Here is a 27,072-nt window from a genome sequence, read left to right as displayed (position 1 = left end):
AGCCATAAATAAATAAATAAATAAGAAATGGTAATTAAAAGAAAAAAGACTGTATAGGGATAGACAGACAGGCTAATGAACAGAATAGATAACCCTAAAACAGACCCACAAATATGCCTAACTGATGTTTTACAAAGATGCAGAGCCATCAGTGGAGGATTGCCTTTTCAGCAAGTGGTGGTGGAGCAACGGCACATCCAGAGGCAAAAAAAGTGACCCTCAAGCTAAACCTCATGCTGATACAAAAATTAACCCAGAATGGATCAGAACCTAAATGTATAAGTTAAAACTAGGGGCTTCCCTGGTGGCGCAGTGGTTGAGAATCTGCCTGCCAATGCAGGGGACACGGGTTCGAGACCTGGTCTGGGAAGATCCCACATGCCACGGAGCAACTGGGCCCGTGAGCCACAACTACTGAGCCTGCGCATCTGGAGCTTGTGCTCCGCAACAAGAGAGGCCGCAATAGTGAGAGCCCCGCGCACCGCGATGAAGAGTGGCCCCCGCTTGCCACAACTAGAGAAAGCCCTCGCACAGAAACGAAGACCCAACACAGCCATAAATAAATAAATAAATAAATTTAAAAAGAGTTTAAAAAAAAAAAAGTTAAAACTAGAAGAAAGCATAGGAGAATATTTTGGGGATCTAGGACTATGCAAAGAATTCTTCCATAAGGAAAAACTGATAAACTTGACTACTTTATCCAAATTTAAAACCTCTGCTTGGAACCCCCCCAATGCAATAATGTTTTAAAAAAAAAGAATCTGGAACAAGACAAGGATGCCCACTCTCACCAATTCTATTCAACATAGTATTGGAAGTCCTAGCCACAGCAATCAGACAAGAAAAAGAAATGAAAGGCATCCAAATTGGAAGGAAAGAGGTAAAACTGTATGCAGATTACATGATACTATATACAGATAACCCTAAAGACTCCACACAAAAACTACTAGAACTGATAAACAAATTCAGCAAGGTAGCAGGATACAAGATTAACATACAAAAATCTGTTGCATTTCTTTACAGTAACAATGAAGTATCAGAAAGGGAAAGTAAAAAAACAATCCCTTTGAAAATCACATCAAAAAAATAATATACTTAAGAATAAACCTGAAAGGCTTATATGCTGAGAACTATAAAACACTGACAAAGGAAACTGAAGATGATTCAAAGAAATGGAAAGATATCCCATGCTCTTGGATTGGAAGAATTAATATTGTTAAAATGGCCTTACTACCCAAAGCAATATACAGATTCAATGCAATCCCTAACTAATTACCCATAACATGACATTTTTCACAGAACTAGAACAAATAATCCTAAAGTTGATATGGAACCATAAAAGACTCAGAATTGCCAAAGCAATCCTTAGGAAAAAGAACAAAGCTGGAGGTATAACCCTCCCAGACTGCAGACAATACTACAAAGCTACAGTAAGGTGCTGGCACAAAAAACAGACATATGGATCAATGGAACAGAATAGAGAGCCCAAAAATAAACCCATACACCTACAGTCAATTAATCTTCAACAAAAGAGGCAAGAATATACATTAGAGAAAAGACAGTCTCTTCAGCAAGTGGCATTGGAAAAGCTGGACAGCTGCATGTAAATCAATGAAGTTAGAACACTCCCTCACACCATACAAACACGTACAAAACTCAAAATGGCTTAAAGACTTAAATATAAGACATGATACCATAAAACTCCTAAAAGAGAACATAGGCAAAACATTCTCCGGCATATATCATAGCAATATTTTCTTAGGTCAGTCTCCCAAAAAAAGGAAAAATAAGTAAATGGGACCTAATCAAATTTGTAAGCTTTTGCACAGCAAAGGAAACCATTAAAAAAAATGAAAAGACGACCTACAGAATGGGAGAAAATATGTGCAAACAATGCGACCTATAGGGGATTAATTTCCAAAATACACAATCAGCTCATATAACTCAATAACAAAAAAACAAACAAAAAACAATCAAAAAGTAGGCAGAAGACTTACATAGACATTTCTCCAAAGAAGATATACAGATGGTCAACAGGCACATGAAAAGAGGCTCAACATCACTAATTATGAGAATAATGCAAATCAAAACTACCATGAGGTATCACCTCACACTGGTCAGAATGGCCATCATTAAAAAGTCTACAAATAATAAATGTTGGAGAGGGTGTGGAGAGAAGGGAACCCTCCTACACTGTTGGTGGGAATATAAATTGGTGCAACCACTGTGGAAAACAGTAGGGAAGTTTCTTAAAAAACTAAAAATAGAGTTGCCATATGATCCAGCAATCCCACCACTCCTGGGCATATATCCAGACAAAACTATAATTCAAAAAGATACATGCATATCAATGTTCACAGGGTCACTATTCACAACAGCCAAGACATGGAAGAAACCTAAATGTCCATCGACAGATGAATGGATAAAGAAGATGTGGTACATACATACAAGGGAATATTACTCAGCCATAAAAAAAAGAATGAAATAATTCTTCATTTGCAGCAACATGGATGGACCTAGAAATTATCACACTAAGTGAAGTAAGTCAGACAAAGACAAATACCATATGATATCACTTATATGTGGGATCTAAAATGTGATACAAATAAACTTATTTACAAAACAGAAACAGACTCACAGACATAGAAAACAAATTTATGGTTACCAAAGGAGAAAGTGGGTAGAGAGGGATAAATTAGGAGTTCGGGATTAGCAGATACAAACTACTATATATAAAATAGATAAACAACAAGATTCTACTATATAGCACAGGGAACTATATTCAGTATCTTGTAATAAACCATAATGGAAAAGAATATGAAAAAGACTATTATTATAGTATCTTGTAATAAGCCATAATGGAAAATTATATATATATATATATATATATATATATATCACTTTGCTGTACACCAGAAACTAACACAACATCATAAATCAACTATACTTCAATTAAAGAAAAATCACAGAATATTGATAACATGAAAAAAATTTGCAGTATGTTAAGTGAAGACACCAAACTGTAAAACCGAATGTATGCTCAGAACCCAGTTTTTAAAATAAATGATATACATACACATGTTGAAAAAAAAAGAGAAAATTGGCTAAAGTCATGGAAACTGCTCATGAAAGAGGACACACAGATGACAAATTAGCCAATGAAAGATGTCCACCACCTTTAGCCATCTAGGAAATGCAAATTACTACAAACAGATGCACTACAGACTTATCAGAATGGCTGAAACGAAAAACAGCAACACACCACATGCTGGCAAGTGTAGGGGAGGAGGACCGCTTACAGAAACAGACCTGGGCAGTTAATGACTGTCAGAGGGTAAAAGGGGAGGGAGGGAGGAGGTGGGGGGCTACGAAAGGGCAGCCTCAGGGGGTTCCTGCAAAGGGTCCACTGCGTCTCTCAGTGTTATCGTTCTTAATACCAGCTGTAATAAGATATAACTCATACACTATAAAATTCACCCATTTCAAGGGTACTTCACTCCTTTCTATGGTCAAACAATACTCCATCATAGGGATGGACCACTTCTGTTTATCCATCCATTCTGTACTATTCACAGCAGCACGTGAATCTATAATTATCTCAAAATACAAAGTTAAAAAAAAAAAGCAACTGTGTGGTGTAACCTAAACCTAAAATTCCCAAAATCCTCATTCACTTTAACACCCTATACTACTATTAAATTTAATTAACTACTACTGTTTAGATAGATGGATAATTTGTAAGTATAGGATCCAAACACTGGTCAGTAAGCCAAGCTTTAACACACACACTCTGTTTCTTACGCATGTTAACCAGATTCCACGTCCACGTTCCCGGCCACTTTAACAAGGTGTGAGAGGCACGTGTGTGTGTGTTGGGGGGGTGCTGACAGGTGTGCTCTGGGTTTGCCTGATGTGCTAAGACGTTTACGTAAGACAAGCAGGTCCCTATCATGTCCCTCCTATCACCTGCAGCCCTCTTGATCAGGGAGAAGTTAGTTACGGGAGTTAAAAGGCGCAACTAATAAAATGGGGCTACTAGCAGCACGGCTCACATCCAAGCACACGGAAGGGTGTGTTTCCTTATCACGGGGAAAAGAGGCATTCTGCCCTAAAGTGAAATGTCTGGTTGCCCCAGCACGTGAAAGGGGGTGGAGAAGATAAAAACTAGGATGGACACAGGGAGCACTGTGGGAGGTTCACAGAGAGGAATCTTTATTTCCTTGGCTTTATAATACCTGGACATGACGAGTCTGAAAAGAAGCCATGAAATGTTAAAATCTGGGCAAAATTTGCTTGGTTTTGATGGGCTTATTCATAAGACAATTTTTTTTAAGGTGCTTATGGATCCTTTACTGCCAAGCATTATATTCTGTAAAACAAGAACCTGGTGTTGTGTGAAAATGGTGACCGCTGCTGGCGTGTAGAATCTGCGTCACCGCAGGACGAGGAGACCCGGGTGCTTCACCGCCACCCTGACCGCTCATCCGACTGCCCCAGAGTAACTTTCAGTACTTTGCACTAGTCACATCCTTGATATTTTTTAAAAAACTAACGTTCTTCTCTCCCCAAGCAGTTAAGGTTCCTTAGAAAGGTGTTACTGATTTCTAAGGTTATTTTTCTTAATGTGTTGTCCCTTTGATTAACAGACAGCCAGGCTGAAACCATTCAGTGTTCTACTTGATCGAATACCCACATCTCTTCTGATAACGATACCGATTTCATCTTCCCCAAGTCAGACCCTGAAGTAAATGAAGTCAGACTTTACATCTGACTGTTCTCTGTAGTTTCCCAGACTCAATCATAAACTACTGTTTTCAGCTGATGAATTGGGGAATGCTGGATTTGATGTCCTGTAATTCTCAACTCCACAGGAAGAACTGCCCAGGAAGAGGTGTCAAATCCAGAGCCAGCCTTCCCGGGCTCAGCTTGGCCCATCCAGTGCCGCCCGTGGGAACAGAATCCTCACGTGTTCCCTTTCAGGAGCTCCACGCTGGTCTCCATCCTCACCATCCATTTATGCTCTTACTCTGGGAAACAGCAAGCAAACCCTCATGCTACGGTTCCGCTCGATGCTCCTGCAGGACGTCCCCTCCTCCAGGCTGGCATTGCTGGCTGCCCTGTGAAAGGAGCCGATCCCATCTGGTCACTCACAGGCGGCTTCTGCCCCCTGGAAGCTGCAGGCCAGAAGGGGGCTGTCCACAAAGAGGGACATACTTGCCCACCTGCGCATCTCCCAAGGAGGCGCCCTGCATGGGCTCGCCCTGAGACGGCTCTTACCCGACCATGGAAGGGGGCCAGGTCTCCAGATGTCTTTAGGTCCACGAAGTGATGGGCTGCTGACCAAGGTCCAGGCTGACCACAGTGAGAAAGATCTAACTGTGGGGCTGGTCTTGGGATACTGGGGAAGAAAACCCTCCTCTTCCATCCCAATGCAGCTCGAGCCCTCCAGGCGGTAGATTCACTTCTGCAAACTACACAAAACGTTCTGTACACTGTGTGCCTTTCTCCCCAAGGCCTCAGAATTCAGAAACAAATACTTTTCCAGAGTCCCTTTACCTTTCATGGCAATGTAGCTATCTGCAGCAGTTCCATGGGAATCTGGTCTCTTTTATTCCCTGATGGAGCTGGAGCAGCCGATCCTGCAGCCGAGCCTGAACCCGGGGCCACCGCTGGCAACACGCGTGGGCTCCCAGGCTCTGGGGGGAGATCAGTAAGAGCAAAAACCCACCTCTGCAGTTAGTGAGCTTCTTGAAAACGGACCTGAGCCTCCTTGCGAAATGCAGAGAAACTGACCAGCTTTAGCAGCTGCCCCCCGCGCCGGACAGCTCTGGTGTTGCCCTCCACAGGGTGCCCTCTTACCACGGCGTGTGATGGATCAGAACACAAAACCCGCTTCTAAACACTATACTTGGAAATTATGATCACAGAGGGATGCTGAATGATTATCAAAAACTTGGAAATATGGTAAAGAGTGACTGTGCCCTTTCCATGTCACAGGAGGGACCGGCCAACGAGGCCACCAGGACTGTTTCATTCTCCAGGGGACTGTGGGTACCTCTGCTTGGTTTACTATCTGATATTGATTAAGTCCCAGAGCCTGTGACCTGTTAACTCTTAAACAAGGCTGTGCCCAGAAGAGATGCAAATGATGATTTCTGCCCAGGAGCAAAGAACCCTGCCCAAAGGGGGCTGGTGCTCTTGCCTGGCGGACACTCAGCAATTGCGTAACTAACTGAACAGTCTGAGTGCAACGTTCTTTCTTCAGTGACTATAAATACACTCAGTTCCTCAAATGCTCTTTGATCGAGCTTTCCTGCTCAGACCATGAAATATTACTCAGCCTTAAAAAAGAAGGGAATCCTGACATGGGGTACGACATGGATGACCCTGGAGAACATCATGTCCAGTGAAATAAGCCGGTCACCAGAAGACAAATCCTGTAGGATTCCACCCATGGGAGGACCTAGAGAAGTCAGCTTCATGGAGACAGTGGGGGCCAGGGGCTGGAGTAGAGGAGGGGGAGTGCGAGTTTTGTGGGGACAGAGTTTCAGTTTGAGAAGATGGGAAAATTCTGGAGATGGACGTGGTGATGGTTGCACAACGATGTGAATGTACTTAATGCCACACTGAACTATACACTTAAAAATGGTTCAGATGGTAAATTTTATGTCATGTATACTTTACCACAATTAAAAAAAACTTTAAGTTATACTTCATCAGAACTACATGTGAAAAGCGTAAGAATCAAACTTCAAGAATAAAAGAAAAATGTGACCTTTGGTAGAAGGGTCCCCAAGAGGACACAAACAGCCCTAATCATAAAGGAAATTGTTGATAAACTGTATTTCATTCAAATCAAGAATTCAAAGAGTCCACCATTAACAGTGAAAAGACCACAGGGATGTGGTGCCTATAAAACAAAGGCGGTGTGGTCAAAATATTTAAAGAATTCTACAAGTCAGTCAAGGAAAGGGAGGCTCAGAAAGGGGGGAAGGAGGCAAAGACTTGAAAGGGGGGAGGGGGCTCACAAAAAGAATGCCAAAGAAGACAGGCAGGGCACCAGTCACCGGGGGCGCACACAGACTCTAGGCAGGTCACGCACCTGTCCTGAGCAGGGTCTGCGGGGGGCGGGGGTCAGCTGCATGCACCTGCGCCCCAGAGCCTCCTCGTTCCCCCAGGTGTTCACCCAGCATCTGCACCTGTAACCTTCCTAGCAGAGGGTGTTCATAATAGCCCCAAAGCGGAAAGGACCCACAGCCCACAACAGATTAGATACTGAAATCGTGGAAGAGTCCCCGGCAACACCTCCCACCAGGACCCCTCCAGATTTGTTCCACGGGACGCATCTGAAAGTCTCAGTTCTGAGCAGAAGCCGGGCCCACTCGTCTCCGGGAGGTTCAAGAACAGTAAACTCTTCCAGCCACTAGAGGTTCAGGATTCGGGGCGTGGGGGACTGGGAGCCGAGCCTTCACCTTCACCCTCGTCACACAGGTGTGTTGGCTGCATAAAAATTCATCAAACTGGGGCTTCCCTGGTGGCACAGTGGTTAAGAGCCCGCCTGCCAAAGCAGGGGACACGGGTTCGAGCCCTGGTCCGGGAAGGTCCCAAATGCTGCGGAGCAACTAAGCCCGTGTGCCACAACTACTGAGCCTGCGCTCTAAAGCCCGCGAGCCACAACGACTGAGCCCGCGTGCTACAACTACTGAAGCCCATGCGCCTAGAGCCCGTGCTCCGCAACAAGAGAAGCCACTGCAATGAGAAGCCCGCGCACCGCAACGAAGAGTAGCCCCCGCTCGCCGCAACTGGAGAAAGCCCGCGTGCAGCAACGAAGACCCAACGCAGCCAAAAATAAATTAAGAAAAAAAATACATCAAACTGTGCGCTTGAGATCTTTGCCCTTTTCTGTAGGCTACACGGCCAAGTGTGCTTAATTAAGATACCCACTTACATGGTAATAAAAGGTAGGCAGAAGCAGTTTGAGAACTGAACAATGAATTTAAATATTCGTTTGTACTTCGTTACACAAAGGTGTGCTTTTTAAAGGAGAAAATCAGATAAATACGATCACTCTATTAATAGTTTTTCGATCATAAAATTTTCAGTGCTGCATATAAAAAAATCCATGCACAGGTTTTTAAAAATATAGTGTCGGGGGCAGAGGGGGCAACGCCTACCCACAGACACTGTGTCCACAGGCCCAAGGTCCAGGCATGTGCCCCACCCTGCGGCGGGGCAGCCCGGGTCTCCCCAGGACCCTCACTCCCCTAAGCCCCGAATCCAGAAAACCTCAGGTCCTTTGACCTCAGAATCCAGTTTCCTTGAGAAGAGCAGACATGTGTGTGGGGTGGGGCAGGGGAGGGGAGGCTCCCTAAATAATCCCACGGCTGGTTTCAATGGCCTAAATTCCCAAGTCCTGTGTCCTCTTTTAATTCAAGTTCAGAATAAATACCATTACCCCATTTTACAGATGGGGAAACTGAGGCTCTGGGTGGGGAAGGAACTCGCTCACTGGCCTGAGAACTGGAGCCTGGATCTTGAGAGTGGACATGAGACCTCTTCATCCACAGACAAGACTCAGGACAAAATGCTCCTGGGCCAAAAGCAGACACCAGAGAGAGGAGGACGAAGGCCCTGGGCGTTGGCCACAAGGGCTGAGCAAAGCCCAGAGGAAAGAGCCACCAAGGTGGGTGGGGTAGGTGGGGTCACAAGTCCTCAGGGCCACAGCACAGTCCCCTGCCTGGTTTCCTCTGCCTCATCCGGGGAGGAGGGCCCCGGGGCCCCTGCGAGCTTCAGGGGAGCTGCAGGGGAGGCTGGGGGTGAGCGCTCGTGAGGACCACCTGCCCGGGAGGCCTGGAGAGCCGGGTGCCACCCTCGCCAGCAGCCGGCACTGTCACCGCACGCGGCAGCCGCTGTTGCACCTCTGCGATTCCCTAACGGTTCCCCTGGGAGCACCGAAGGTAAATATGTTAATTTGACTTCAATCATGGCTTTTTAAAACAAAGTGCACACTATATTAATTTAGGGCACAGAACCTGAACACTACTCACGCGTGTGTCTGAGCCTCCCATCCTGGGCAAGGGGGACCCCGAACGTGAGGGGGCCAAGGGGGCAGGGTGCCAAGAGGGAGGCCCACCCGCCGGATCCCCAAACGCGAGCCGCGGCGGGAGCCTGAGCCTCGGAGGCTGAGCCCGGTGGCATCAGCCAGGGGTGCCGCCCCTCAGCTTCCAGGCAGAGGACGCTCCCTACCAGCAAGAGGCCCGACGGCCGGGGCCGGGCAGGTGGAGACCCCGGGCTGCCCAGGACCCCTGGGAGGGCCCAGCTCCCTGATTCCTCAGCCCGTGACCACGTCAAGGCACAGCCTGGCAGCAGGACCCGGCCCGTGGCCTGCGGGACCCCCAGGCCCGCCCACCTCACCTCCATCTCCAGCCCTGTGGGCTCTACAGCGGCCCACGGGTCAGCCCACCGAGTGGGGTCTTAGACAGTGTCGTTAAGGTCACGGTCGGTGCAGAAGTGGCCCGGCCCAGACTGCACGGAATCAGCTGACAAAGGACACTGGTGCCCTTGCTCGTCGTATTTTTCGGGGGGTGGCGCAGGTGGGGGCTCTCCTCTCCAGGCACCCGGGAGGGGGTGCCCTCCAATACCCCAAAGCAGAAAGCGCTCGGGGAGAGGACGCCAGCCAGACGCCTGAGCGGGGAGGCCTGTGGGTGGCACAGACCCTCCAGCACCCCCGGGACCCGCCAAGCACCCTCCACATCTGGGGTGTCACACGTTCCCAGACGGTGCACTTTGGGGCGAGGGGGCTGGAAGGCAGTGAGAGAAACAGACCAGCTCCCAGCACTAGTGTTAAGATGACTTTGAGGCTAAGTAACCACACCTGTGCTGTTCATCACCATGACGACAGCACTTCCGGGTCCCGCCCGGCACCGGAGGTCCCACTGGTCCCTCTCCGTCACAAGCAGCTGTGACCGTGGTCCCAGGAAGGCCCCGTCTCCATGTGAGCCTGGACAGGAGCCAGTGCACTGCTCCTCCAGCTGCCTGGGGGCAGCGGGGCCGGCCTGGGCGCCAGCAGCCCCTCCAGGAGGCACGGGGATGAAGGGAGGTGCTGGAAGAGGCTGACCTAGGAACACTGCAGCCCGGGGTCAAGGGTCTCCAATAGTTTTGGGGAAAAGAAACAGTCTGTTCACACGTGTTCGTATGTTCTGGAACCAACGAGGGACACGGGAAAGAGTTCCCTAGAAGAGAGACCAAATGAAACTCAGAACTGGGATGGCCACCTCGGGACCCACCAGGCTCCCAGGCCGCTGGAAACCCAGAGGGAAGGGCGGCCGGGTGGACACAGGCCGGCCAGCTCCCAAGGGACTACCTTGGCCCACCTTGTTAACCAACGCCCTGCAAGCATCACTGCCCTGGCCACCCAGGCCAGCCGAGGCCAGGGCAACAGGCCAGCACCAGCCCCTCCTCCTGCCCAGGCCGGGCAAGTGCTCCCCCGGCTACAAGCCGTCCGGGAAGGCGGTGCCGGGCACCCGCGTCCACTGCGGCTATAACAAATTCCCTCGCGAGGTTTCTTGGAAATCAGTGGCTGCAATGTAATCACAGCTGCCGGGGCTCGGAACGAGCCCGCTCGGGGGCTCTGTGCAGTTATAGTTATTACGAAAGCGCAGTTAAGAAACACTGAGGAAGAACTGAAACCTTCAGGAATACCCGAGAGCCAGGGGAGGGGCGGCCCCTCACCCCCACCCCACCCAGGACGAGGACACGCTGCCCCTTCCTGCTGGTCCCTCGTGCGGCCATCCTCACCCAGGGGCAGTCTGTCCTGACCCAGCTCCGTCCACCCGGATGCACCTGGCCCAGGTAGCCGCTGCTGCCCGGGGGCTCCGGCTGTCTTTGCCCCACCACAGCCCACCAGGGCAGCACCCTGGAACCCCAAGAAACCCATGAGCGGGCACAGCTATCACCACCCCCGGCTGTGCTCTGTGACTCACCCCTCGGGCCCTTCTTTCCTCCCATGAAATGAGCGGGCACAAGACACTCCAAAGACACTCGGCCCGGGCGTGGCCTGACAGCAGCTCTGGGCCAGCTCACCACCAAGGCAAGACCATGACCGCCTGGTATTCCCTGCAGAGGGCGGGGCCGTGGAGGGGTTTCTCCCAAAGGGCCGTGGGGGTCTGATAAAAGGGAGCAGCCAGAGGGGCCATCCCAAGCCTCCACCTTGTGGCCTTGTGCCGTGGCTAGACCTGCCTTCTCCCTGGTGCCCGTGGGGTGCCCTCACCCAAAAAGCATGGGGCAGGGCCCTCGGAGTCACGCCGAGCGACGCATAAAGGAGCCAAGGTGAGGCCTCGTGGGTGCTGCAGAGCAAGGCCCTCCGTGCGTGGAGGCCCCACCTGCCCCCCAGGCAGTGCCTCCCCTTCTGGCACAAAACCCCACTCCTGGAGCCCCCGGTGGGAGGAAGGCCGGGCCCTGCCCACACCCCTAGAGACAGGCCGGCGGGTGGAGGGGTCCCGGCCCGCTACATCCAACACCCGTCAGCGGCCAGCCGGCCACCGCAGAGCCCTGGTCCCACCATCCTCGTGCAGGTGAGGCTGGCTGCAGCCAGGGCGGTCCCACTGGCCACTCCCAACCTCCAGGTGTTTCCTTCTGTTCTCCCCGAAAGGAAAAACAGACATGTTTGCCAGAAGCAGCCGATTTTATCTTGGTAACTTTACCCTCACATACGGACCACTTCTGACCAGGGTTTCATGCTGACTGCCTCAACCCTGTCAAACCTCGGAGCGAGAGGGCTGATCCTGTGTGTTTTGAGGCTGCGAAACTCCTACTACTCCTAACTCCTACTCCATTAGACGTGCACGCTGACATGAAAGTCATCAGACCGAACCCCCTTCCACGCCCTCTTTCCAACGGAGAATTCCGTGCGGGCAAACAGCCTTTCTGGCACTGGGCTGGAAACCTCACAACCCTCTGAGCTGCAGAAATGGGGCCATCCCACCAGACAGGAGGCCTGGGCACTCCAGCCATCCCCAAGAGAGCGGAGCCAGAGGCCAAACAGAGGAGCTGGACAGGAGGTCAGAGGGCGGGGGGCCCAACCTGAGATCAGGAGACACGGGGACAGTACGGCAGTTCCTTCCAAGATTGGGGAGGGGGAGCAGCCATGGAGAAAAGGGAACAGAGGCAGGTAGACACTTCGGCCTTCACCCCTCTGCTGGGGTGAATAGGGTTCCCCAAATTCATGTCCGCCTGGAACCTCAGAATGTGACCATAAGTAAACCAAGGTCTCTGCAGGAGCAATTAGTTAAGATGAGGTCTTAGAGGATTTAGGGTGGGCCCTGAAACCAACGACTGGTGTCCTAAGAAGAGGGAAATCTGGACACAGGAGAAGCCGTGTGGCCAGGGGCTGGGAGAGGCGGGAGGGAGCTCGGCCCTGCGATGCCTTGATGGGGGGCTTCTGGCCTCGGAACGGGGGAGCGTACACCTCTGCTGGTTCAGACGGCCCAGTAGGCAGGGCTGTGTCTCAGCAGTCCTAGGAAACTCACAACCCCCGCCCTGCTGACGCTGACCTTGACCCGGGATCTGAGGGAACGGGGACCTGCTGGTTTCGGACAGATCTGCTCAGACTCAGACAACATCTGCCAAGTACCAGGATGGCCCCGGTGCAGCCCCAGGTCGGGAGATGGAGGAGACACGGGAAATGGTGCTAGGGAAGCCGCTTCTCCCCGACCCCGCTTCTCCCCAGGGCTCCTCGTGGGCAGGAGGGGGCCAGGCTTGGGTACACCTCCTACTTCATCCTCGCAGAGCCCCACAGCCCAGAGGAAGAGTGGGCCAGAGGCCAGGGGCTGTGACAGCAGCAGCCCAGAGCCCAGCTCAGAGCTTCTCCACGGGGGACACTGGAGGGACGTGGCCACTGACAGCCAGGACGGCACCCGCCTTTCTGGGAGCAGCCAGTGCTGATGAGACCCGACACCCCTCACCACTCAAGAGCCTCCCGTTCCAGGGCCAAAGACCCAACGCCTCCCCGCACACAGGGTCCTGTGCGGCCCACTACTCACCCCTGCCCCACACCCCGTATCCTGCCCTGCTCCCACGCACACCCCTGGCCATGACCCCCATGCTGGGGTTGCTTTAGAAACACACACACCAAATTCCCCCAAGTGACTGGACAAAATCTACCACGGGCCACCTCCAGCCGGCAGGACAGTGGCACGGCCGCAGCACCGCTGTCCGAGACGTGCCCAGACCGGGGGCATTCTGCAAAACAGGGCTGGGCTCTGGGGGCAAGGTCACAAGAGCCAAGGAAAAGACCTCAGATCTTGCAGGCTGAAAAAGCCTAACAGACACAACAAGACTTGGACAGACACGAGCACATCCGTGTTCACACAGCGCCATTCACAACAGCCAACCGCGGAAATAGCCACGTGTCCTCGGACGGAGGAAGGATAAACCCAACGGGGTCCGTCCACACAGCGGACTAAACTCAGCCTTAAAAAGGAAGGAAATCCTGACACAGGCCACAGCAGGGACAAGCCTCACAGACATCATGCTGACCAAAAGCCAGACGCAGAGGACAAATTCTGTGTGATGCCACCCATGTGAGGCCCTAGAGGAGTCAAACCCACAGAGACACAAAGTGGACGGCGGGGCCCGGGGCTGGCGGGGGGGAGGGGAGTGAGTGTTTAATGGGGACAGAGTGTCAGTTCGGGAAGATGAAAGAGTCCTGGAGACGGATGTGGTGACGGCTACACAACAATGTGAATGGACTCAATACCCCTGAACTGTGTGCTTGAAAGTGGTTAAGATGGTAGGTTTTACGTGTAAGTAACTAGAATTTTTTTTAATTAAAATTTTAAAAGCAGACCTGACAGGTGCCTGGGACAGGAACTCCACGGTGACCCTCTGGCTGTAAAGGGCCCAGGCGTGGGCGCCATTGGGGCCGTTCAGTGACCGCTGGAGCTGCGGTGAGGCGGGCAGCGGGCAGCCCTTGTTTCAGTGGGTCACCCAGCAATAAGGGGCCACTACTCTCAAACGGTCTGGAAGAAGTTCTGTGTTCGGTACGCGCAGTTTCTCTGTAAGTTTAACACTGTGCATCTTTTAACCCTTTCCTCAGGCATCAGAACTAGCGGCCCCAGCTGCCAGCGCTGGGCACAGGGTAGGGGCTCCTCCACCACACTCAAGACCTGTGACAGTGACAGCGGGGCCAGGAGGCTGGAGGAAGCCAAGTCACCGTGCCCCCACCCCGGAGAAGGGGTGCCTGGTCCTGGGGAACGCCCGCCCCCTGGGGTCCACCCCAAGTCCTGGCCAGACGTCCTGAAAACCCCCAGAAACGAGTCTCTGAACGTGGCGGGGACCCTCCTTCTGAGCTTGAGCAGCAAATCACGTCGCCTGTCCTCCCAGGAGAGAAGCCCCATGCCAGGCAGCTGGTGGGGTGGGGTGGGGGAGGGACAGAGGAGCTCCCCAAGCAGAGCTGGGGGCCAACTCCCAAGGAGGCCTGGTGGGGGGACTTCCCACTTCTCCTGGGTTACTGGGAACGTGAAGAAAGGCCCAGCGCAAAACTGCACGAGAGCCTCCCAGGCCCTCAGGCCCTCGCCCGGCCGGACGGTCACCTGCACTGGGACCAAGCTGGGGCCGCTGGGCTGGCAGAGCCGGGCGGGAAGAGGAGTGAGGGGGACCCGAGGACCCTGCTCCTCCTCCAGGAGAGACCCTGAGGCCCATGCCATGAGCCCCCTGCCAACGTGCCCCCTCTCAGGCCCGCCACAGCTGCCTGAGGTCACGGTCCAGGAATGGCAGGGCCCCCGAGGTGTAGAGGCACACGGCCTGGGTGCCCCGCCTCACCGCCTGGACGCCGTGGCCCCTCCAGACCCATCCAGGGCACCCACCTCCTCCCGAGGCATCTCTGCTCTTACTTTCTCTTTGCCTCCATTTCTTGGCCATTTCCTCTCACTTCATGACGTTATTTTTCTTCTGCGGGACGGAAGAGACACAGGGAGGAAGGACCTGGAGGGCCGCGGTGGCCCGCGTCTGCGCTGCAGTTTGGGGTCCAGCCCCAAGGACTCCACTGAGACCCACCTCCCTCTCCTTTCCAGGCTGCTTCCCGGGACAAGGATGGGCCGCTAAACTGGGTTATGACAATTAACACAAATTCTGCCTCCTGTCCCCAAACTTATGTAACCGCAGACACTCTTGTCTCAGGAAAATCCTCCTCCGTCAGTGGCCCCATTTCCCGCCCTCGACCCCGGCTTAGCTCCTGAGCCAAAGGTCCTTCCAGACTTCCCAGCCTGTGCTGGCCCTTCATGCCCGCGGTTCAGATGCTCGTCGGGGCCGGGGCTACTGCCCATGCGTCCGGCTGCCCACCCTCCTGGGCAAGCACAGGGCGGAGCCAGACGGCCAGCAAGGCCGCCCCTACTTCTGAGACTGCCCCTCCCCTCCCCTCCCCTCCAGGCACTAAAGGGTTTCTGCGCCCACCTGGCCACACCGGGTTGACTAGGGTCCCCCCAAAATTCATGTCCATCTGGAACCTCAGAATGTGACCTTATTTGCAAACAGGGTCTTTGCAGATGTAATTAGTTAAGATCTTGAGATGGGAGTGACGCGTCTACAGGCCAAAGAACGTCAAGGATTGCCAGCACCGCCAGATGCCGGAAGAGGCCAGGATTCTCCCCTACGGCCTCCAGACGGAACCAGCCCTGCCCACACGTTGATTCTGGACCTCTGGCCTCTAGACTGTGAGAGAGTAAATTTCTGTTGCTTTAAGCCCCCAGGTTTACGGTCATTTGTTACCCAACCCCAGGAAACTGATCTCACCCCCACCCCCGTTACACCCCAGGGTGACCGCAAGGCTCACGCCCCTTCCAGCCTGTCCTCTCCACCGGCAAACACAAACATCGCTGCCCTCCTGGAGCTGAGGGACCCCACGGGGAACCCGCAGAGCAGCGTTCACAAAATAGGGGGGATGCACCACCCGTGCTAAGGGAGGGAGCCACCTTCAGACTCGAGGAGGGGGCAGGTGTGAGTGGGCAGTCAGGGCCACACGCCAATCCCACCACCGCTTTCCCACGCGTCTGCCAGGGCCCGACATAGCGGCAACACTCAACAAACAGCACAGGGCCCGGTGGCGAGCCTGGGGGACGTGAGTCTCCAGCCCCTACCCTGCCCCGAAGCCTCCACTGGGTCCATCCTGCCCTACCGCTCCCCGTGTCCCCCCCCCACCTCCTCCCAGAGCAGACAAGGGGCGAGGGCTGGTGTGGAGAAAGGGGACAGACCCGGCCCAGTGTCCTGAGACACAGCCAGGAACCGACGACGGCTGATGGGCCAGCGATGCAGGGATGTCACCCCGGAGGGACCCGCCCGTGCCCCACACCCCACACACCACACACATCCCCATCCCGGCAGAAGGTTTCCCGGAGAAGCCAGCAGGCAATTTGCATAATATTCTTTGCAAGTTAATATCAGCCTCTGATAATGATCTCGGCATAGCTGGAGCGCTGAGGCGGCTGTTACAACACTAAGTAATCATATTTTAAATTATGTTTCCCTTTATAGAAAGGTGTTGCAAAAACACACAGACATGAAATCTGTTGCAGCCCCCTGCCAACCACCCGACCAGATTCCCAGCGCCACGGCTGTCACTGCAGCACGGGGGCTGGCGAGACCCGGGCTGCCCGGGCCAGCCCCGTGCCCCACACTGCCCGGGCCTCACCCGGGCCAGGGGTGCGTCCCAGCAGGGGCACTGCCCAGATCTGAACCACCACGGGCTCTGGCCACGGTCAAGGGTGAGTCCGTGCAGAGAATTTAACGGAGCACCTAGGGCACACTCTCGTCGGGGGTCCCAACTCCCCTGGGGGTAGGCCAGGGGGGCGCTCCCCATCCCCACAGCCCCCAGCCCCTGCCTTGTGCTGGAGACTCCAGTGCCCACGCCACCAGACTTCCAGGCGCGTGTCGTGTGGTGGACGCGGGATCCTGAGAACTCAAAACCAAAACCATCAGCGCTTCCAGAACTTCCCCATTGCAGCCCCTCACCCAGCACCTGGACTCGGGGACCCAGCCCAGGAAGGCAAGCTCATCCCTGACCCCTGCACACCCACAGCCCGACTGCGGCCACGGCACACCCTCCCGCCACGGGTGAGCCGGTCCTGGCGTGGACACAGGTCTGAGCACACGGCCACACTCGGTCCCCCTGGGGGAGCAGCAGGGGCAGGGCCTGCGTGGACGGGGCAGCTGGTCACCCACAGGGATGCAGAGAGGACCGAGGCCAGGACCTGGAGGAGGCAGGGGGCCCACGGCCGCCCCCAAGGGGAGCCCCTTCTCTCCTTTTCTCTTCATGCAGGAGCCGGGGCCACCACTCAATCTCTATTTTCTTAAAAGCTTTCTTTTCTTTTTTATTAAAAAAAAAAAAAATCCAATTATAGCACAAATCTCTCAGCAGGGGTCAGTGTGGAATAAGAATAGCCAAAGTTAATGGACATGACACAGGCAAGATTAATGCCTAAAGGGTTTCAAAAGTTGTATGATGCAGATTTCATTAACATTTTAATTGTAATGTATCTTTTTAATCTTCTCTCACCCTAATGGCTTTATATGGCCCCCAAAAAAAAAAAAAAAACTGCTGACAACAACAAAAAGTATCAATATACAAAATTTAACAAAGGCGCTTAGCAGTGCAAAGGAAACTAAACTAAAGGAGCAAAAACTATGTTAACACTGTGATTTTTAACAGCACAGAAGTCAGAATGTAGCAGAGGCGGCTGCTTCTCCTTTCTTGGCGCAGAGACTGGGACGGGCGAGTTAGGAAGACAGGCAGATGCCCAGGGCTAGGGTGGGGAGCCCCCCCACCACCACCCGCGGGACCCAGGACAACCCAGGACAAGCCGGGGGCACAGGGAGCAGACTTCCTGCAAAGACCACCAGCAGCGCGGGCAGGCCCTGCCCCTTCCCCACTAGCTGGACTCCAGGCAGTGTCCAGGAGGCGGAGGGAGGGAGGCCCTCTTCCGGAAAATGCCAGCCATCTGTGGGGATGGGGAGGGGACATCTAGGGGTGTCACCATAATGAAGGGGGCATTCTGTGGGGCAAGGGCTGTGGGTGAAGACGAGCAGGCATCCCGCCCCCAGCCCACAGTGAGGGGCCCTCGGTGGCTCTGGCCGACAGGGCAAGCCACATTGTTACGGCCTCCAACTTTCAAAAATGGTGTCTCAAGAAATACACTTGGCCCAGACTACCAAGTGCCCAGGAGATTTTTATTTTCAATCAACAAACACTCCTGGAGCACCAAACCTGTGCCTGCTGCTATATCTGATGCTTCGCCCCAAATCCAGCTCCCCTCAGCACGCCCCTCACCCAGGGCCAGCCCGCCCTCGAGGACCTGGGGGCTGGGCCTGATGCTGGGCCTGGGGGCCAGCCAGCCCTGGGCCTGGGACACAGCCTCAGGGCCGGCCGGGCTCACTGCTCACCCCAGTGACTATATATGGGCACTTTCAGGCCCCTGCGGTCCCCGCCCCCGGCCCTGCTGCTTCCCAGGCACACGGGCAGACACGGGGCGGGGCCCAGGAGCTCCCGGCCCATCCATGGCCATGTGCCCTCTTGGATGCCAGGGCCCAGGGCCAAGGGGGTGGGGTAAGATTCCTTCAGAGAGACCCAGAGCCAGCCTCTCCTTTCCCTGGGACCAGAGACCAACACCTCAGAGAAAAGTATGCCTCCATCCGCCCTGGAGACGGAGAAGCAGCCTCCCCTTAAAGGGGCATGAACCCCTCACTGGCTCTGGTCCACTTCCAGGGAGGGGGCATCTCCACAGGGCCCCCAGGCCGGGCCTGCTCACCTCCGGTGTCTCAGCAGTAACACACAGGCCAGGGTGGGGCTCAGAGGGGGTAAGTTACCCACCCAAGGTCACAAAGCCTTGAGCTGGATGTGACCTGAGAGAGACCTCAGAGGTCCTGCTCCTAAGTGCCTCCTTGCCTGGACGCAGGTCCAGCCAGCGGAAGCTGGGGGCGGGGCAGGCCCCAGGGAGCCCAGCGTCGCATCAGATCCCAGCTCCGTTCCTCCTGCTCAGACCCGCTCCCAGGCCCGGGCAGGGGTGAGTGTCCCCCACTGTCCGTGTCCTCATGGGGGCTGCCCCACTCTGAGGATGCCAACCACAAAGGCGGCCACCAGGGAGCCCGGCTCCCAAGTTCACGTCCCAAACACCTCTGTGCCTGCCCCACCTGCTGAGACCCTCACCCACAGGGCGCCTTCTTCCAAAACCTGAACTTTAAATGACAAAGGCCAGAGGCCGGGGCAGAGGAAGGCCAGCTCCCAGTGAGCAAGCAGCTGCAGGTGACACAATGAGGGAGCCCGGGCCAGCCGGGAAGCATACTTTGCAAATGATCTCATCGAGAGCCAGGCCTGGTGAGAGCAAGGATTTGCTAAAAGAGAAACAGAGGTCGCCAGGATCCCTGGCTGCTCAGGAGGCAGGGTGGGCGGCAGTGGCGCCTCGGGCCTCGCTAAGGGGACTGCTTCCCCCGGCCAGTGGCCTGGGTCCCTGGAGCCCAGGATGGGGGGGGGGGGCGGGATGTAGCCTCCCAGGCACAACCTCGGTGGCTCGGGACACAAGGAAAGAGAGAGGGAACGTGGGTGTGGAGGGCAGGGGAGGACACACAGGCTTCGCCCAGGGCCACGGTGTGAGGGGGTCACTCTTATCTCTGAATTGGGGTGAGGACACCAGTGAAGATACTGTCTCTGATCCTAAATCCCGGCCCCACCTGGAAGTACCCGAGGGCCAGACTGGCACCTCGGGGGGGACCAAGGGGGCGCCTGGGAAAGCGTGCTGGACGCAAATGAGGCATTCGCAGAGGCCTGGGCAGGGTCCAGAACGTGGACGGGCTGGGCGGTGCTCTCTGCAGACCCTGCAGGCAGGCAGGCAGTGAGAGGCCCTGAAGCCCCTCACCAGCCCCCAGTCGGACCCCAGACCCAACCAGACTTTACAAGCTCCCGAAGTGGGGCTGCCCACAGCCAGGAACAGCTCTGGGTCCAGCCAGGGACCGGCGGCCCCTGTCCCTGTGTAGGGAGACACCCCTCCAACTGTACCAAAGACATTGCTCCCCTTCAAAAGACCGGGCCTGAAGGCCAGGTTCCTTGGGCCGGGACACCGCTCGGGGACACCGGCCACGGGAAGGAGCCAGGCCCAGGCCAGCTAACACGATCGATCCTCAGCTGGAAGGCAGCTTGTCTCGTCCCAAGAACCCAGCCCGGGTCAAGCTCCCCAAGTGCGCCTGTTACACGGGGGTCTGCAGGCTCTTGGGAGAAACACGCTGGAGAATCAGGAGCGAAGGGCCGTGATCTGGGCTGCAGTTCCCGCTCAAACGGCTCAGCAGACGTTCCCCACCCTGCCCCCAGCCAGGGCATCTCATCTCACCCCCCACACCCCAGCAGGACAACAGAACCCAGGGAGGGACCAGGCCGGAGCAGAGCCAGGCGAGACGGGACAGGGTAACCTGGAAGGGGGCAGACTGAGCATGGGCTGCAGGGACAGGACTTGCTTCCCCGGGGGGGAGTGCCGTGGATGGCAGCGGGAGGCCCGGGGTCTGGAGGGAGTCCGTGTCCGGTGCAGCCCACACCTGGCTCTGCATTCCTGGGAGCACAGACCTCAGAGGAAGGGGCGTGGGGTGGAGCCCTGGGAACATCCTTGAAAGGGTCAAAGCCACATTTCTTACTTTCTGTCCCAGGAGGGGTCCCAGGCCCACCCCAGCCCAGGCTGCAAGTCAAGCACTGAGCCCTAGAGGCAGAGGTGCCCGAGGAACCTAGGCTGTAAATGCCAGCTCAGCACTTGCCATCACCACCGTCTCTCTTATATGAATAATGCATCTCACGTTTTAGTTGGAAAACAGAGAGAGGCTTTAAGGGTTCTGTTAGAAGTCACCCACGAGCCCACCTCCCAAAGACAGCCTCTCTGAGTGTCCCAGCACATCCAGGACAAAGAACCCAGAGCACTCCGGGCAGCCAGGGTGGCCTGGTGTCCCCGTGTCAGAAAATGCACAAGCTTTTTCTCCTGGTCCAAGATTCTGCAGGAGGCTCGGAACGGCTGCAGAGCAGAGGCCGGACGGAGTCAGCTCGGAGTCAGCGCGGTATAAGACACCACGTCCGGCGCCCACCCCGCCTGGGTGTGACCACCGAGAACCGGTCTCTGCCACTGAGAGGGGACGAGTGATATCCTGTTCTACTGCTGTGCCCCTTCCAGCCAGCTCACCGAAACAGCAGGGGGCCAACCACCCTGGGTCTCGCCCCCGCCCATCTCCTTCACTCAGGCTCCAGCCAAGGTACCAACAAACAGTGGCTTGTCCCACGGGAGAATGCCAACGGCCTCCTGGGAGGGGCGGACACCACAGAGGGCCACAGGGAGAAGGGGAAGGGGGTTTGTTGGAAGGTGGACGGCAGTGCCCGCTGCTTGATCCTTCACCTAACTCCTTGTTTTCTCATCTCTAAAATGGAGCCAACACTCGAAGATACCTCTCCTGGGGTCTGTGGGGGGCTTAGACGACACCCCGCACGGAGTGCTGAGAAGCACCTGTGCCGAGACCAGGAGAACCTCGTCCTTTGTCATCAGGGCAAACTGGGGGGAGCGAGGGAAGAGGAGTCTGGCGCTCAAGAGGGAAGCGGAGGGGAAGGTGGGGGGATGGGAAGGGGAGACCTGGAGAGAGACCCGGACCAGACCAGACGGGTACAGGGCTGTGCGTGCAGCGTGCTCAGAAGACCAGCTCTACCTGATGGCCAGCCCACGCAGGGCGCTCTCCCCCCGCCCAGCCCCCCACCACACAGGACAGGCTCAGCTAGAACACACAGCCAGGGGACACATGGCTGGGTGCCCAACAGGTCCCTCCCTCGGACGGCCCGGGAGGGAGGGGCGTGTCCCCGGGGCCGTGTCCCCAGGCCGAGCCCGCGCGGGTCCCCCACCCAGAGGGCTGGGCTCCGTCCGTCCGGTCGGGGGAGACCGAGTGTCCCGAGCGCCCCGAGAAACCCGGCAGGAGAGGAGACGCCCGGAGCCCGGGTCCACGCCCGGAGCCCGGGTCCCCGCTCGGCGGGGCGGGGCGCGGCCCGGCCCGGGCGAGCGCCTCCCCAGGCCCGGGCGCCGCCGGCCAGCTCCCCGGGCGGCGCGCGGCGCGAACTTGGGCACTGCGGCAGGCGAGGGCGGGCGCGCCGCGGAGTTCGCGGGAAGTGCGGCGGTGGGACCCGCGGGCGGCGCGAAGTTGGGGTACCTGCGGGCGCCGGCCCGGTCCGGCCTGCAGCAGGAAGTGCTCCGGCGGCCCGGCGCTCCGGCTCACATGGACTTTCTCCGGCCGCGCCCAGCACCGGGCCGCACCGCGGCGGGCGGGGCGCGCGGGGGAGGCGCCGCGGGCCGTTTAAAGGGACAGCGCGCCGGCCGCGCGCGCGCACTCGCCGCCCTGGGGCGCGCCGCCCCGCCGCCAGGTGGGCGCCCTGGGAGGGGCGGGGGCGGCGGGATCCCCGGCCCGGGGGTCCGGGGCGGGGGCGGCCGCTCCACGACCCCTCCGTGCGCCCCCTCCGCCAACTCCTGGCGTGCGACTCTGCGCCGGGCACTGAGCCGGGGCCGGACGCGGGAAGGGCAGGGGCGCCGACCCACACCCTCTCGAGGTGTGGAGCCCCCGGTCCTGGGGCGGCCCCTCCCCGCGGCGGCCGCGCTTGCACGGGGCAGCCTCCGGGATGCTGGGCCAAGTGGGGCCGCCGGCGGGAGCGGGTGCGCGGCCTCGGCTGCACCGACGCTCCGGAGGCCGGAAAGCGGGGACGTGGGAGCGCCCTTGGGCGAACCGCGCGTCGCGGCGCCGCCTGCGCGGATCCCGGTAACTGCGAGCTGCGTAGACGCGGCGGGGCCTGGCTTCAGGCCCGGAGTGATCTGGGCGCACTGGCCGTTAGTGACCGCCACCCCCCGCCCCACCCCCCGCCCCCCCCCCCCGTGGCTCCCGGTTTGCTCGAGGTCACCCTCCTGTGGACAGAGGTGAGGTTTTAAAACAAGTGCGCAGAAATAAAATCAGCCACAGACCGGAAAGGACTCACAGAAGTCCCCCTCAGTCGCCCCACCCTAACCTGAGGCCCGGGGTCAGGACAGGCTGCAATGGTCCTCCAAGACTAGAGACCTCCTGGCTCCCTCACCCCTACAGGGTCCTGGCAGGAAAATGGGGATGGCACCAGGACAGTGGCCCTGAACATAGCGTCACCAGGAGGACGGGGTTGATGTGAAGAGCAAGATGCCCACCCCCACTTCCACCCCCGCTGGGCACATTTTGGGCCCCTTGGGGGTCAGAGGCTGGGGCTAAAGCCCTGCAGGACAGTTGGCCATGGTCACTCCTAGGGCAGTGGTCAGAAGCCTGGTCTAAGTACTTCTGTCCCCAGTCTCATGGTAGGTCCTTGACCTTGGTCGTGGACTGACCCCTGACCCCCAACTTGAGGGTCTGCACAGAAAGCGTCCCCCCACCAGCTCACTCCTGCCTTGCCCTCTGGGCGATGGGTATGAACCCTCGAAGACTCTCTGGGCACACCCCCAGAACCCCACTTGGATCTAAGCTTGTCCCAGGTCCCACCCCCCCCAGCCCAGCACATGCCCCAGCCTGCAGGGCAGTCTGACTGTCCTGAGGGGCCTCTACCGGTTGCCGGCACAGTCACGTGGATTGGCGTGAGGTCCCAGCCCAAGAGGTGCACGGAGAGAGTGACAGGTAACTGCCACCCGCTCAGCTTGGGGACCAGCTGAGGCCCTGGGCCGGGAGGGAGGCCATGCCTTGGCCTAGGGCAGCTCAGCAGCCCCAGGGTTGCAGCTAGCTACTAAGTGTTATTTAGGATCTCGGGGCCCTGGGAAACCGGGGTTCTGCAAACAACACCTGTGAGCAGAACGTCTAGCTGCTTCCAGGCAAGGGGTCAGGACTCAAGAAGCGCTCCACTAGGCGCCAAGGTCCTCCCCTGCCCAGGGCTGGGGTCACCGTGTGGATGGGGTCTAGAGGTGAAGAGGGGCCGGGGTGCTGGCTGTTGTACACGCTGCCGGTGGGAACCTACTCGCCCGGTGAGCTGGTCGCAAATTCGCACATTCGGGTTGTTTTCCTCACTTGTGTTTTCTAACTATTAAAGAGATTCTTTCTTCTTTCATGAGGGACGTTTGGAAAGCGTTGATAAGTTTTTAGAAGACAACAGATAACCAGAAACCCGTCCCCAAGGATAAGGGGCTTCGGTGCAGTTTCAGTGTGCATGTGTGTGCATGTAAACCACACTTGCACATTTTCAACGCTACCGCTGAATACCTACTAAAATCCAGGCGTGTGCTACATGTTCTGCGTGTTATCTAACTTAATTTTCACAACAGTTCTATAAAGTTGGTTCTCTATTCCTGTTTTACTTATGAGAAAAATGCAGCTTAGGAAGAAAATGCAGCTGGGTTGGGGGTCCCTCCCTCCGGGTCCCCCAGCAGGCAGGGTGGGGCGTGGTCCTGCGAAGCCCCATGCCTCCATCTGTTGATCCTTAGGACTCTTAGACGTTATAAACGATCAGCCTGGGCTGGCTGATATACAGGCCTGGCGGCGGCCCCAGTCCCCTCTTGAGGGATCTGATTAGCACCGCAACCCCCCTGAGATGCCAGCGAGGGTTTTCTCAGCTCAGGGAGGACTGGCCTGGCCTCTGGTCCTGAGCTTTCATGGCCTGTAGCTTGATTTTCCCCCTTTTATCCAGAGAGCGTCAAGCTGGGGAAAGAGGGTAGTCGCAAGAGGTAAATCTGCAAACAAACTGATGAGCAGGGTCTCAGGGGCGGGGGCTCTGGGTGCACTTGGGAGCAAGGTCTGGTCACCTGTCTGTCCTTCCCTGGACAGCGGAAGCGTTTGGTAGCCGGCCAGGTGCTGCTTCGGCAGTCCTGCAGGTGGCTGAGTGCTCAGGGGAGGCCTGTTGGAACAGCGGCTGGATGGAGCCGGGCTTCATGGAGGAGGGACCTGAAGGGACGCCTTCCTCCTCCAGGCTCCCCGTGTCCACACCAGTCAGCTGAGACCACTGCACCATGCACCCAGACTCTGCTCACTCTACTCTTGTCCTGGGCTCCATGTAGCACGGGGCTCCCACCCCGGGGGCTGTGGTCTTCAGGGATGCCGGGATCCCTGAAATCGAATGCAAACGGGCGGGTCTGCCCCAGTTGGCCTCACCAGTTCTGGGAAGAGGCTTGCTTCCTCCACCCAAGGCTCATCTCGAAGACGCATTAAGACCCATCAAACACGCCAAGCCCAAGTCTCACTTAGCTAGGCGCTTTCCTGACCTGTCCACTTGGGTGGCTGATAGATGTCTCAGTGTGACACGGCTAAACAGACCCTGACTGTGCCCCAAAACTGCTCCCCCCCACACGCCCTCCGCCTCAGCAAATGACAGCTCTTCCTTCTGGGAGCTCCATCCTTCAGCAGCTCAGGCCAACCTTGGATTCTCCTTCTCACTTTTCTCACACCCCAGTCCTGACAGCTCTGCCTCAAGGCTGTGTCAGGAATCCGACCCCTTCTTACCGCCCCCGCTGCTACCTTCCTGCTCCAGCCCCCCCGTTCTCAGGTCACTGCAACAGCCCCATAACTGGCCTCCCCGTCTGCCCTCTCTTGCCCCTGCCTGGGTCCGTCACCACATGGCAGCACAGAGATGCTTCTAAACGTGTCAGATCACGACCTTCCCCCGCTCAGGTCCCTCGGTGGCCCCATCTCACTTCTCACTCAGAACGCAAGCCCGAGCCCTTAGAGTGGCCGGGACCTGGCTCCTCATCCTACACTCACCCCCGCTTGGTCGCTCTCCAGCTCTAGCCCCACTGGCTTCTGCATGGGTCCTCCACATGCTGGCATCCTTTTGCCCCCAGGGCCTTTGCACCTGCTGTTCCCACTGCCTATACCTTCTTCCCCCAATGTCTTTGAGGCTTACCCTATCACTTCTTCTGGGTCTCTGCCCAGATGTCCCTGGACCGTGGGCCTTCCTGACCCTCCCATATGAAAGAGCCAGTCGGGCCATTGCCAGTCGGCTCTCCCTGACCCAACCCTGGTACTAATCCACTCTGACGTTCACAGCCCCCGTCTCCCCCTCGGGCACAGGCTCCCCGTCTCGTCCACTGCCCTGGCCCTGGGGGGTACCACGCACAGACAAGAGGCCCACAGACATCTGCAGAGTGTGAGAGCCTGAGGGGTGCTGTGTGCTCACTGACGAGGGGTTGGGACCCCCCCACCCACCTGCCTGAGTTCTTGGTGCCACTTTCCCGTCCTCAGAGTGTCCACGGTGCCCGGTCAGCAGGAAGGGAAGGAGCAGGTGGGGAGCCCCAGGATCAGACCCTTGGCCAGGGCTGCGGGGCTGGGAACAGACTCCAGCATCAAAACGGGCAGAGTGAGAAAGCAGCGCTTCCCCACGAGGGTCCTGTCGGCTGCCCTGCGTGAGAGCCAGCAGCCGAGACAGCCCCTTGGCCCAGGCAGCCCAGAGAGCAAAGGGAGGCTTGTCTGCCTCCTGGCTTGACCTTTGCCAGTAGGACACGGAAAAGCCTGGGGTGGCGTGGCCAGCGTTTACGCTCTCAGCGGAAGCCTCCAGGTCTGGGGCAGAGGGGATACCTGACTTCAGGTCCAGTCCCTCCTGGGAAGCTGCCCCCAGGTGGGGGCTTCCCGGGCCTTCGTTGGGAGGGGCTCGTGGAGGGTTTTCCTGCAAGCATCGGAGCATCTGTGTTCCCAGCAGAGGCACAGTCAGCGAAGACCCCCACCCCAGACCAGGCGACTGTCAGGAAAGCGGTGAGGCTCCCTTTCCGGCTCCGAGAGGGGCCCCGGCCACCCCATTAGCGGCCGCACGCCAGCAGCCCACAAAGCACCTCTTTGTTAGGACACTGCTTCGTGCCAACCAGGCCATCCACTCGCGGTTGGGCTTTGAGCAGGGCCCCCGCCCTCCCCTAGACCCGCAGAACTCAGGCCCTCCAGTTTCGCTGGGTTTCTGCCCACCCCGTCCCTGGCTCAGGGTTCCTCGAGGCCACCCCCTCTTTTAATGCCAATCCTTCGGCCTACCTGAGGAGCCCCCCCAGGAAGTCTGCCAGGACCCCAAGGTGGCGACCACCCAGGCTTGGAGGGCAGCGTGGGGCC

General features: G+C 56.8%; 1 protein-coding gene across 1 annotated transcript in view; it reads right to left on the bottom strand.

The window, feature by feature from the left end:
• Nucleotides 1–22,302, bottom strand: part of NACC2 (NACC family member 2) — a 73,675-nt gene extending 51,373 nt beyond the window's left edge. Inside the window, exon 1 of the mRNA XM_068553554.1 lies at nucleotides 22,207–22,302. The gene's annotated coding sequence lies outside the window, so the exon portion shown is untranslated. The remainder of the gene's footprint in view (nucleotides 1–22,206) is intronic.
• Between the last annotated feature and the right edge of the window lie 4,770 nt (nucleotides 22,303–27,072).

Source organism: Eschrichtius robustus, chromosome 10, assembly GCF_028021215.1.
Source record: "Eschrichtius robustus isolate mEscRob2 chromosome 10, mEscRob2.pri, whole genome shotgun sequence".
Taxonomy (NCBI): Eukaryota; Metazoa; Chordata; class Mammalia; order Artiodactyla; family Eschrichtiidae; genus Eschrichtius; species Eschrichtius robustus.
This window is presented reverse-complemented; position numbering and strand designations above follow the sequence as displayed.